At 47.0% G+C, this 13,821-nt stretch overlaps 1 protein-coding gene and 1 non-coding gene across 3 annotated transcripts in view; one reads left to right on the top strand and one right to left on the bottom strand.

The window, feature by feature from the left end:
- RAP1GAP2 (RAP1 GTPase activating protein 2) overlaps window positions 1-13,821 on the bottom strand; it is a 185,131-nt gene that overhangs the window by 145,345 nt on the left and 25,965 nt on the right. The window lies entirely within an intron of this gene.
- On the top strand, window positions 9,725-9,831 carry LOC138415629 (U6 spliceosomal RNA). The gene has a single exon (XR_011247372.1). It is a non-coding gene; the product is annotated as a U6 spliceosomal RNA (small nuclear RNA).

The raw sequence follows: 13,821 nt of genomic DNA, 5'->3' as shown, positions 1-13,821 counted from the left end.
CCCCAGGGAGGGGAATGGGAGAGAGCTGGAGGGAATTAAAACAAGCCAATTAGTCCATCTTGGGAAACAGCCCTGTTGGGGCCAAAGAGGTCCCACAGGCAATTTGCCTTGTTTTGTTTTTTTGTTTTTTTTTTTAAATACAGTCTGCTGTTCAAGCAGAGAAAAGCCAGATGGGAAAGGGACCTTGCTGGAGAGGGGACCCGGGTGGTGAATGGTTCAAGGGCCTGTGGCCTCAACCCCACCTCTCCAGTGGGTGCAGCTTCTTGCTGGCATTGGAATGGGGATAGGGCAGGGAACATCAGAGGGATGCCAAATTGTGCCTAGGTTATTTATGAAGCATCCATTAGCAATGGCCTCAGCCCCCCTGAGCCTGGCTGGGTGGTGGGAGATCACAGATATAGCCATGGCCATCTATTTATAGCCAGAAAACAGTGCCCCAGGCCCCACCCCTGGGACTGCAGCAAGGCGGGCTGCAAGGACTACACAAGTTAAGTGACCTGAGAATCAGTCTGGAAGAAGGATGGGAAAATGAGTGCGTCCTCAGTGGGCAAAGGGGCAGAGCCCCAGCACTAGAGCCCAAGGCTTCTCCAGCCTTTGCCATTCACAGAACCTCTCCATAGCCAGGAGGGTGCTGGGGGCACTGGCCGAAGGTCTAGGCCAGCATGGGATGTATTTTATCCACACACAGGGGCAGAGTACATCTCAGTGCAAAACCTGACCCCCTCCCAGGTGGGTGAATATGAATGGCTCCCACCTGCACCCCACTGCCTGGGAGGTATTGTAGGTCAAGTGCATCAGTGGGAAACAGGACACTGGGATGAAAAATCTTTCCACCGAGGAGGTAACTCTATTCATTGCCCTTCTGGGGTTCCAGGCCCTCTCAACTCATCTATTCCAGCCCCAGTGTGGCTGAAAATATAAGGTTGTCCCCGTAAGACCTGATCTGATTCCTAGTGCCCTAAGATGTAGACGTTTCCTGGGGATGGAGAGTTCTACCTTTTGCCCACACCCCACACAGGAAACAGCGAAACATTTGAAAACATCGAGTCCATCAACAGCAGAGAAGGTAACGGCCATTTGCTAGGTGGGCCCATTCCATCCACAATTGTGGAGCAACTAGGATGCATCCAGCTTTGTGCAAGAGACTAGGGTAAGAGAAAGTTAAGACCATCCTTGCTAAAATAAACAGGGCTAACACACATGCAACCACAAAACCACCCCATTCCCAGCTGGTTTATCCACTGTGACCCAGCCACTGTTCCCCCAAAATCAGGCCATTCACATGCCACCTTCACAGTTTTTTGTCTTAATACCATACTACTCAGTCATTTACTTATTATTTTGCTTTAAGTCCACTCATTTCTTAACTAATTTTAAAAGAAAACATCATTACCACCCTAAAAGTGAAAATCTCTTATCACTTGTCATTCATCCCATAAAAACAAATACATATTTATTAAATCCTGGCTCAATACCGTTGCCTGTGAAGGTTTGGCACCTGAAGTACCTTCGTTAAAAGACAAGCATTAGATGTTAGCTACACACTTGTGCGAAATGAAGACACTGTCCTTGAAGAAATCACAAAGTTTGAAAGAGAATCAAAAGGGAACAATTTTTCAGATAGGTGACTCAAAGGCCCTCCAGGGCCACATCCATGGGGCACTTTGGGGTGGACCCAGAAGGCTGGACGCTTCCAGACTACAGGGAATGAGGTCAGTGAGGACAGAAGTGGTCAGAGCAGGGGTCTCCTCCCAGATCCCAAGTCATTCAGCAGCAGTTTATCTGTAGAGGTGTCCTAGCTCGCAGGACCTCCAAGGTCTGTTCCAGCCCTCCCCTCTTTCCAGTCCACAGTCCCTGAGAACAAAGTGCCAGGCAGCTGCCAATCTGGGTCTCTGCCCCCAATCCAAGGAAACCCAAAGGCTGCGGGGGGTGGGGGGGTGGGGGGGCGGTTCGGAGTTGGGGGGGGGGGCTGGGTGGGAGCTGGAGATGAGGAGGGGATGGGGGAGTTAATCATGAACAGAGGGCAGACAGCTGCACAGCCCCATTCCTAAGGGGCCAGTGGGGTGAGGCAGACAGACACGCATGCTTGGTCCTGAAGAAAAGAGCCTTCTGTGCCCGGGAAGCCGCTCCAGGAGACACATCCGTGTGAAACCAGGACTCAGCCCCGCTGCCAGCGCCCAGGTCTGAGAGCCCAAAGCAAGCGCTCCCTCCGCGCCCCACCCCCACCTCCACTACTCTCCAAAAGGATCGTAGCCCTTCTTGGCTAGGATCGTGGGTAGATGCGGGGCAACCGGGGCTGCGGAGCCACACGGGGTGGGGCCTTTTACGAAAACCAGCTATTTTTAGATGTCTTGCTTGTCCCCTTCTGCAGGGGACAGTGTGCCCAGCCATCACACCAACTTTGGAGCAATTCAAGAGTTAAAACCTTACAATATTAGATTTGCTCAGGACGGGTCAGCACCCCTCACGCTCTTATGCCTTTGAGGATACACTCACACACACACCAGCTCCAGCTCAGAGAAATCACTCAGAAGCCCGCAACCCCACCCGCATGTCTCCTCTCGGCAGAGCACTCACACCTGGGCTTGCAGTGAACCAGACTGACATTCATTCGTGGCAGGTACGTCAGCGCCCCCTGCTGGACAACGTTACTATTGCGTCTTTGGGACATCACCAAATGAGCAGAAGAGGAGGGGGGAGGAGGGGCGGAGAGGAAGGGGAGAGGGAAAGGGGAGGGAAGGGAAAGACTGGGAAGGTCATTTGAGGTGGGGAAGCAGTTTCTATTTTGAAAGGAGGGAGAGAGATGCAAGAGAGATCTTCGCCAACACGTTGACTCTCCTCCCAGCTCCTAACCTCCCCTCTCTCAGAACTCACAACCAGCCCCCCAAAGGGGTCCATCCCACAACAGGGTCCTTCGGTAACAGCAACAGGCCATGCCCAGGCTGGGCACAGGAGCCAAGTTTGGGAACCGCAGCTCAGCCTACCTCCCCGGAGCCACACACATCCTACCGAACAGAGGATCTGCCGAGAAACTGGCTCAGATTCCGGAAACGGATCTCAGTGATTTGTATGGCATTTCCAAGCTCTAGGCAAAGGAAACCAAGCCCGAGGAAGCCCACATATCCCACTCAGCGGCAGGCATCCGGCCCTTGGGCCACACACCATTTGGTATCCAGAGCCTGCAATGGACAACGTCCATCAGAACTTTGCTGATTTCCTGTTCAGGAATTACAAAAGGGGGGTGGGGCGGTAGGCGGAAGAAGAAAGGAGTTTTTCATCTTTTTCTTGGGTTCCTGAAGGTATTTAAAATACTTCTTTCTGGTTTATTTGTGGAATTCTTTTAAGAGTGATCCTGGAACCCAGTTTGTTTATTTATGTGGTTGTGTTAGGTCTTAGGCACTCTGCGTGGGCTCTGTTGTGACAGGGGTTCATAGTTGCCCTGTGGCATGTGAGATCTTAGCTCCCTGGCCAGGGATCGAACAGGGCTGGTTGTGAGTTCTGAGAGAGGGGAGGTTAGGAGCTGGGAGGAGAGTCAACGTGTTGGCGAAGATATCTCTTGCATCTCTCTCTGTCCCCTGCGCTGGAAGGTGGACTCTCAACCACTGGACCACCAGGGACGCCCCCATTTATGGCATTTTGAATCGATGAATCTAAGCATGTCTATAGCATGACTATAATTTTTCCCACAGTAGAAGCATTCAAAAGGATTCTTCCATGTGTGAAATTCCTGATGAACAGAAAGACGTAGATTTTGCATGGAGGCTGCCCGGGGTCATTCCGGAGAACTGGGAGCAGATGAGGTGGAGGGCGGGTGGCCTGCAGCACAGTCATCTCACACCCAGGGTCCCCAGTCAGTCCCCACCTCACTGATTAGCAAATCCTGCCAACCCTTGCTACCACTGGAACCACTTCCAATGCTAGGTTTTCTGGGCTGAGTGGAAAAGTGAGGAAAGCTGTCTTTCCATATTAGCAACATTGCTTAGCAACAACTTTCAAAGCAAAAACCGGCAGAAAACCGGTTCTCCAAAAACCTATTCTGTCTGGCTCTACAAAGAACACAGTGGTTTCTTATACATGCATTATTTACATACTGTTCTGTATAGTCAGTAATGCCTTCTGTGTCTGGCTTCCTCTGGAGAGGACGTACTACACCTAAGTGAGAATTCCAGACAACAGAGCTTTGAGTAGCAAAACTTTTCTTTGCTTGCTTGCTTGCTTTTACTGTAGTGACCTTGGCTAGAAATTTCTGTAAGACGTCTTACATATTTTTGCCCACTTCAAATGCAGGTTTAACAGAATCTTTTCTGGGTGACTCAGAGCCATCATTATCAATATCACCCACTGTACTTGAGCTAAAACTGTTATGAACAACAGGTCATTGAGAGGAGGACCCATTTGTTTCTAGACTTAATGACTTCAATCAGCTGTGATGGAAAGATACCACAGTGAGGGAATAAAACTGAAAGATCCTGCAGTTAGACAAACCAGAGCTCAAATCTTGACTTCAGCTTTTACTGTCTTTGTGGCTGTGGGCTAGAAATTTGACCTCTCTGAGCCTCAGTTTGATCATCTATAAAGTGGGAATAACAACAGTGTGTTGCTCCTAGGGTTCTTCCAAGGATCCAGTGAACATATGTGGTTCACATAAAGACTTCTGTGAAAATGTTCGTGGTGGTTTTATTCCAAATAGACAGTCCAGGGACCTGCCTGGTGGTCCAGTGGTTTGGCCATGCTCTCACTGCCGAGGGCCAGGTTCTATCCCTGACAGAGGAATTAAGATCCCACAAGCCACAAGGCATGGTCCAAAAAAAGAAAAAGTTCTTAGTAGGGGGAAACGGTTAATAGTGTTTATCTCTAGAATTATGATGATTTTTATTGTTGTCTTTGCATTTTCTTCTATTTATAACTAAGTGATCAGTTTTTATTACTGCATGAACTGCATGTTCAGGTTAATAGCATTTATCTCTAGAATTATGATGACTTTTATTATTGTCTTTGCATTTTCTTCTATTTATAAATATAACTACATGTTAGTTTTAGTAAGTTAACAGATGGATGTTATAATCAGTTAAAGGAGAATGCATGAAAAGCACTTCACAGGCGCTCTTCAAGTGACCTTTATCACTGTGCTATTTTGAGTCATGGCTCATTGTGACTGCTCCCTGGGAAACCAAATACAAATGTTGTTGTTTAGTCACTCAGCTGTGTCCAACTCTTTTGCGACCCCTTGGACTAGGGCCTGCCAGGCTGCTCTGTCCATGGGACTTCCCAGGTAAGAATATTGGAATGGGTTGCCATTTCCTTCTCCAGAGGATCTTCCCGACCCAGGGATCGAACCAGCATCTCCTGCTTGGCAGGCAGATTCTTTTACCACTGAGTCACCTGGGAAGTCCTAAACACAGGTGTACCTGGAAGATACGGCAGGTTCAGTTCCAGACCGGTGCAATAAAGCAAGTATCACAAGAAAATGATCTGTACCAATTTTTTGTTTCCTCCAGTGCATATAAAAGTTTTTTACACCATACGGTAGTCTAAGTGTGCAGTAGCATTGTGTCTAAAAAAAAGTGCACATACTTTAATTAAAAATCACTTTATTGCTAAAAAATGCTATCATCTGACAACGCAAGGTTGCCACAAACTTTCATTTTTTTAATAAAATGCAATATCTAAGAAACGCAAGAAAGCAAAGTGCAGTGAAATGAGGTTGACTTGTAACCGAGCTTGTCAAAAATGAGGGCAAGCATCATGGGTACCAGCAAGCAGGTGAGTATTCACTTAACAGACACACAGATCTTACACATCCCGAACAGAATACGATGAGGCCGCCAAGATGGCTGTTCTCGTGCTCTCTGTACATCCCCTGCTCAACCAGCCCCTGCTTCCCCTACACCCTACTCGTATGACTGACCTTCCTAACAGTAAACACCTATATACACGTCCTTGGCCCCAGCAAATGATTGTACAATAGCTTATCAAAGGGGGTGATGGGCGTGCTCCTCTGCCGGTTTCCCTGGTAACTGATGAGCCAACCAGACATCACTTCCACCTCTCACTGCCATCCTGCCCTGCACTCATCTGCCTCACACAGGGAGGTGTCACTCCAGGACCTTGCTCCAAACATGTAGGATCCCCTTGTCTGTTAAACTATCCGTCTGTCTCGCTGACTCTAGGCTCCTTCTTCCATCTCAAGGCTGGGCAAGTACAAGGCTTGTAGGCCTGTGGGGTACAGTCCAACAGTGTATGTGTGTGTGTGTGTGTGTGTGTACCAAGCAGAACATGAAGATCACATCGTGTAGACTGCAGATCACACACAAGCCTGGTCAACCAGAAAATTCATAGGTTGTGGCCCCACTGACCCGTTTCCTTATAGATTCTATTTTTCTTGTTGTCTTGTTGTCTCATCTCCTGCTTCCGTGGGTCCTGGAAGAACTCTGGGTTGGATACTCCTTTCTAGAGGGAAACTGCCCCTATGGACTACTGTAATCGAACGGTTTCTACCTAACCCCAACTGGAGTTTGCTTCACAAGGGCCTCTGGACACTAATGCATTAATGTGTTAACTGCTGTTTCCTACTGTGACTTTAAGTCCCATTAGCCTTAAAGACAGACACAAAGCTTATCTTCCATGTAGACACAGATTCCCTAAGCTTCGCGCAGCTGGGGACTAAGCCTTGAGCCTCCTGGTGAGCGGCTGAGTCTGCAGTTTGCAAATTTTTCTGCTTTCTGGGGCCTTTCTGCTCTTTCCATCAGGAAAGTCCTTCCAGCTGTCTAGCCTGCATCACTCCTGCTGTACTAAGCTCTTCTGATGAATAACTCCCTCCATCCTGAGGGAGCACCCCAGTTAGTGCCCACTATCTTACCCCTCCTCCAAGTCCCAAAGCAGCTGCAGAAACTGCACCAGCCATTTCCCTTTCTCCCCAAGGCTCCAAATTTCCATCCATTTCCCCCCCTGCCCTTCTCCCCTCAGTCAGTCATGAGGCTGCGTGGGTCACAGCTAATAACTAAACGACCAAAGTTTCTTCCTTATTTTCTTCTTCTTAATGCATGAGAGCAGGTTCAAGGTTACGAGGAGCTGGGCTCAGCAGCCAGCTGTATGTGAACACCATCCATCAAACCTGTCATGCAAAGGACATGTAAGAGGATGCTGTAAGGCTGTCTCCAGGCAAGACAGGCAGTGACCTTCATGAGGGTCCCTTCTTGGAGAACCTGGAGCAGAAACAATCAACCCATCCAGACTGTGAGGCAGTGGGATGTGTGGGAATTAGGGTAGGAGGAGCAACTGGCAGTGTAATCCCCAATGATCCAGCGTGGAAATTAACCTCATCAGCTATTGATCTGTCCCACATGTCCCCTCCCCAGTGGCCAAGGCCTTCCTTGACCACTCACCTGGAGCACCTGAAGCCCTTAGCTTCTCTGCACCTAGCCCTTGGTTTGTTTCCTTTGCAGCACTTATTCTAACTTGACGAGGGGTTTTGAGGAGGTTTTACTGATTTGTCTGTTGGCTGGTTTTTTGGTCTCTTTGCCCCAGTGGACTGTAAACTCCATAAGGGCAGACACGGTACCTATCTTATATGCCATCACCTCCTCCTCTTTATCCTGCACCCAGAATACCATCTGAAATACTCTAACCCTCAATAAATATTGTTGGAAGTGAGGAAGGAGAGGAGGAGGAAAGAAAGTGAGGGGCAACTCCCACTAGGAGGACCATGTTCCTGGAGTCAAGCTGGACTGGCCAGAGGGGAGGGCAGAGCATTGTTGTCCCAGAGATGGAGACCCACTCTCTGCCTTCTCATAGGTGCAAAAATTCAGGTAATGTGGCTAAAAGGATAAGAGGATGGGGGTTCCCAGGTGGTGCAGTGGTAAAGAACCCACCTCCCAATGCAAGAGACACAGGTTCAATCCTTGGGTCGGGAAGATTCCCTGGAGAAGGGAATGGCAACCCACTCCAGTATTCTTGCCTGGGAAATCCCCTGGACAGAGGAATCTAGCAGGCTACAGTCCATAGAGGTCACAAAGAGTCAGACACAACTGAGCAACTAAACACCAACAACTCCTACGCTGAAAGCCCCACTCCAGGTGGCACAGCTCATGAGTCGCAAGGAGAAACCTCAAAGCAATGGGTCCAACTCCAAGGTCTCTGAGTCCCCTCGACTGTTAGCCCTACAGAGGAGGGTGTTAGTATCCTTCTCATGTTTATAGACGAGCGGAGGAACTTGTCTAGGGCCAACCCTGGACAGACTCAGTCCGACTCTGGGGCCTACACTTGAGTGACAGGTAGGGGTCTGGCAAGGGCAGGACTTGCTCCCCTTGAAGCACAAGAATCACCTTGAGGGGTGATAAACACCTCCCCTCAGTGCAGCATTTGACAGGTACAAGCACATCCGCAGCTTTTATTCCCCTGGGTGCCCACAGCTCTGTACGGAAGGAACATTAATATCACCCCCATTTGCTAGGTGAGTTAACTGAGACCCAGAGAGGTTAACTCTTCTGTCCAGGATCACACAGCTCCTAAGAAGCAGTGCCGAGACCCAGACACAAGTGGTATCCATAGTTACTGACTCCCACAAAACCCAAAATGAAAAGGATGCGACCCAAGGGGATTAGGAAATGATGCAGTCAATCAGAGGCTCACCACGCTTGTCGGCAGGCCAAGCGAGGCCGACTTTTCTGCCTGCTTATCACCTAGGCCCCTTGTTTTGGTTGACAGGCCCTGATTTTCCCTTGGGCAGTGCCCTGACACCACTGCTGGCTTCTGTGGTTCAGACGGGGCTGTCCCTTTCCAAGTTCTAGAGTGGGCATGTGGTCCAGGCATGGCCAATCAACATATTCTATTCATCAGGTCAAGGTGACTGCTTCAGGGATGGGCATATAAACCGAGCCGGTGCAAACATATGAAAACCTGAATTTTTGTTGGCACCATAAAAAGAAACTTACTTTTCCTCGGGATGTCCAAAGTCAGTGGCTGTCTTATGGGAGGAGAACTGCCTGTAAGTGACATGAATGCAAAGGAAAGCAGAGACAAGAGACAGGGACAGGGTGACGGTGTTGTCTGACCCACGTGGTCCAGCCAGTCCTGAAGCCATTTTCTTAGATCAGTTATTCCCTCAGGAGTCTTCTTTTTTCCTCTCTCTCTTCTTAAACTAGTATGAGTTAGAGTTCTGTCACTAGCAAACTAGTTAAAATTAACATATGAGCTCTCTACCCAGTGGGGGAGAACACCCATGAAGGAACAAAATAATAGCTTTACACAAGTAAAAAAAGCACATAAGTCCTTCATCCAAGGGGACCATCCCCCAAAACGGGCCACAGGACAGTCTTTCCAGGAGGAGCCCCTGGGAACACCTGGCTGCACCAGCGCAGCCCACGAACGACAGGCTTGGCGATAATCATCCGAAGCCTACTCAAGGGGAAGGCAGGAAGGCTTAAATCTGAACCTGAAGATAAAACAGGAGTTTCTCCCTTCATCCTCACTGTCAGCATGTGGGTCACTCCTTTTGTCTTTCTTCAGTAAAATCAAACCTTATTCAAAGAAAACACTGGGAAAAAAATTCAGACAAATCTAAAAAAGTGGGACAGGGCTGGGATGGGGGCGGGAGGCTCATACATACATACATATACATGTGTCATGTATGTACATATATAATTACTGCTGAATTCCTTTGTTGTATGGCAGAAACCAACGCAATGTTATAAATCAATTGTCCTCCAATTAAAAATAAACTTAAGTGCTCGCTTCGGCAGCACATATACTAAAATTGGAACGATACAGAGAAGATTAGCATGGCCCCTGCGCAAGGATGACATGCAAATTCGTGAAGCGTTCCATATTTTTATTTCTACTGGAAAAAATAAATAAATAAATAAAAATAAAAATAAACTTAAAAAAATAAAATGTGAGATATTCTACAAGACAACTTTGCTAGGTCTGTTGTTCCACATTTAAAAAGACTAAACAGATGAGATAACCAAGTACAAAGAGTGACCGTTAATAATAAAGTGAAAATGTTAGTCACTCGGTCATGTTCGACTCTTTTGTGACCCATGGACTGTAGCCCACCAAGCTCCTCTGTCCCTGGAATTCTCCAAGCAAGAATACTGCAGTGGGTTGCCATTCCCTTCTCCAGGGGCTCTTCCCAACCCAGGGATCGAACCCGGGTATCCTGCATTGCAGGCAGACTCTTTACTGTCTGAGCCACCAGGGAAGCCCATTAATAATAAGTCAATAACATAATCTAATATACAATCCACATTTCAACTTGGGGAACATTTGGAAATGGACTGTCTATTAAGTTATGCTGGTAAATTAACATTCATTGTCTTACATGTGATCATAGTATTGTGGTTACACCAGAAAATGATATTATTTGGGAGAGACACCTGCTGAAGAATTTGCATATGAAGTATTATGACGTCTGCCACTTACTTTCTATTTTACTCTCGTTCTACAGAGAAAGCAAGAACAGCTGTGCAAATATCCATAAGTGGTGAATCTGGGTGAATACAGCTGCTCAATGCACAATCCTTCTCATCTTTGCATAGGCTGATAATTTTCAATACAAAAAGTTGATAAAAGGGACTTCCCCGGTGGTCCAGTGACTGAGGCTCTGTGCTTCCAATGCAGGAGGCCTGGGTTCGATCCTTGATCAGGGAACTAGATCCCACATGCTACACACCACTAAAGATCCTTCACGCCACAACAAAGATAGAAGATCCCATATTAGACCAGACACAGCCAAATAAATAAACAAAAATATTTTTTAAAAGTTGAAAAAAACCACATCACCCTTGCCAATACTTGTCCTTAAATTTGCACATATATGCGTATGAGTGCAGGGAGCATGCCTGTACACATGTGCACAAAAGAGATGGGTGTGCAAAGAGCAATGGGCCTGAGTCAGCAGAACCAACTGCTGCGCAGATCTGCTCGCTCAGGACCCATACCTCCTTTTATCCCAGCCTATGTTCTCAGCTGTAAAGCGAGGGCTGGAAATTCCATGTACACCCACAGGGTGCAGTATGAGCATTCAGGTGGACGGAGTAGGACACAAAGTGGTTAAGAACTAAAGACAGAGACCTCGCTAAGATGGTCCTTCCCATCTCAAGGCTCCTTTCTAAGGAAGCGGGTGTAGGTGACAGAAACTGCCTCCATGGTCACTCCCTTCCCACTCAACTGCCCCGTTCCGGGCCTCTCAGGAAACAGAATCTGACCTTGGGGTCTGAGACCAACCGACAACACCCCAGCCCAGCCCAGTGAGAACTGGCCTCTGGGTTCAATCGGCAGAGGAACTGCGTTTGGGCTCCAAGCTGTGCCCAAGGGACCCTCAGAGCAGAACCCATGCCTTAACAAGGATGAACCAGTGAAAAACAAGGCCAACCCCTCAACCTGGCCAGGGAAGTCAGCGCTTTCAGTCTCACAGACAATATGCCAGCCACCCTTCTGGTTAATAAAGTTCTCTGGAGCTTCAGGCTTCTGAAAGAGAAGTGAAGTGAAAATCGCTCAGGCGTGTCCAACTCTTTGTGACCCCATGGACTATACAATCCACGGAATTCTCCAGGCCAGAATACTGGAGAGGGTAGCCGTTCCCGTCTCCAGGGGATCTTCCCAACCCCAGGAATCGAACCAGGGTCTTCGGCATGGCAGACAGATTCTTTACCAGCGGAGCTACCAGGGGAGCCCCTGAAAAAGGAGAGGCTGCAGACACTCTCGGCAAAAGACCATCCTACAATGATTCCAGGTGGCTGCAGGAACCTCAGAGGGCAACAGTCCACCGACTTAGGGAGGATGGTGCGGGAAGGGGCAGAGGGTGTGACAGGCAACACAGCTGGAGAAACTTAGGGGTGAGCAATCAGAAAAACGCAGCCACAACAAAGAGGATGTTTCACCCAAGAAGCACATGCCTACTGGTGGTGGGAACAGAAACCGGAGAGCAATTCAGCAGCATGATTGAAAAAAAAAGTCACCCACCCCATCACCCAGCAAGGTCACCGCGAAGATTCACTCAAATCTAGACACACACTCGCATGTGGGTGTAGAGGTGAGTGCCGGGCTGTTCCGGCACTTTCTGTAAAGAGTAAATAATATCAGAAGCAACCATTTAGAATAGAAACTGCTAAACACATGTGATATACTCAAAGCTAGATACTATACAATGCTTGGAAGGAATGAACTAAATATGTATATATGGACATCAACCATTACTTAAGACGCATGCAAAAATATTTAGAAAGTATGTATCGAACTCTGAGTCGTGGCTACTATGAGGAGAAGAAGCAACTGGCATTGTGGCCACAGGAAACCGCATCTTTATTTGTGACATATTTTTAATCGAAGTGTAGTTAACTTACAATTTCTGTTAGTTTCAACTGTACAGCAAAGTGATTCAGTTATACATATACACATTTATACACATCATTTTATAAGATATTGAGTATAGTTCCCTGCGCTATGCAGTAGGTCCTTGCTGTTTATCTCTTCGATATATAATAGTGGGTTAATGTGTGTAGTATATGTTATAGTGTGTATATGTTAATCCCAAACTCCTAATTTATCTCTCCCCTTGCCTGGAAATTGTATCATTGATGTTCTGATTTCGTTTTTTTAAAGAAAATGTATTCTTATGTTGCTTGTGTGATGTAAAATTAAATTTCTTAAAAGAATCCCCAATTTCTAAAAGTAAATCTACAGAGTGAAATGCTACAGAGTTATAAAAGAAAGGAGATGGAGGAAGAGGCTTTCAACAGACGGATACAGAAAGAGCTCCAGTGATAAAAGGAAGATGTGAGACCATATTGTGTGGGATATTACTTCCCATGTAAAAGGAATGAGATAAGAAGAATAAATGTTCGTATAATACAGGAATACAGAAGTACTGGAAAGAACCTGGTAAGTGGATTTAAGAAGGAGGTGTCAGGGTGGATTGGAGTGAGAGCAAACATTCTCACCATACATAATTTTTAATCACTTTGGTTTCTGAACTAAATACACATAAACACATCTACTATTCAAAATAAATTATAAAGAAACAAATAGACTAGTCAGATAACCACAGCACATTAGATTGTATTGTGGAAACAATTAGCAATCGTCATAAAAACAGAAGTTCAGGCCTAAAGGGTCAGATATTCCATTCCGAGAACTATTCCTAAGGAAATGTATCTCGCACGTGCAAGAAACTTTTCCTGGTGGCTCAGTGGCAAAGAATCCACCTGCCATTGCAGGAGACGTGGGCTTGGTCCCTGTTCCGGGAAGATCCCACATGCCGTGGAACAACTAAGCCCAGGAGCCACCACTACTGAGCCCCAGCCCTATGTATCACACTAATAATACATTACTATTCCACTGCTGTTATTATATTACTATCAATAAATAATATGCTGTAAGTAAAATACAGTCAATTATTAGTTAAAGTGATGTGTTATGAGAACAAGTAATTCCACTGCATGTATCATGTGTGTGGCAGCACTTTACACACGCTGACTCAATCCTCATGACAACCTACATGGTGTTACTATTATTGTTCCCATTTTACAGATGAAGCAGCCAACAGACAGAAAGATTAAGCCAACGGACAGATTAAGCATTTGGCTGGAGGGCCCATGGTAAGGTACAGAGCTGGACGTCCCACCCAACAGGAAGCTTTAAGACACTAAGCTCTTAACCACTGAGCTCACCCAGTAGTCTTCACCCTGACAATGGCAACCAGGAGGCCAACTCCAGGCTGCAACCAGCGCAGTCTCCACTGAGAAATAACTCAGAGAGCACGCCCTAATGGGGGTAAGGGAGACGCGTTACCTTTGCCAACTAAAATGACGCATCATAAAA

This window comes from Ovis canadensis, chromosome 11 (genome assembly GCF_042477335.2).
Source record: "Ovis canadensis isolate MfBH-ARS-UI-01 breed Bighorn chromosome 11, ARS-UI_OviCan_v2, whole genome shotgun sequence".
NCBI classification, from domain to species: Eukaryota; Metazoa; Chordata; class Mammalia; order Artiodactyla; family Bovidae; genus Ovis; species Ovis canadensis.
The sequence above is the reverse complement of the archived record's forward strand: the minus strand, read 5'-3'. Positions and strand labels throughout refer to the sequence as shown.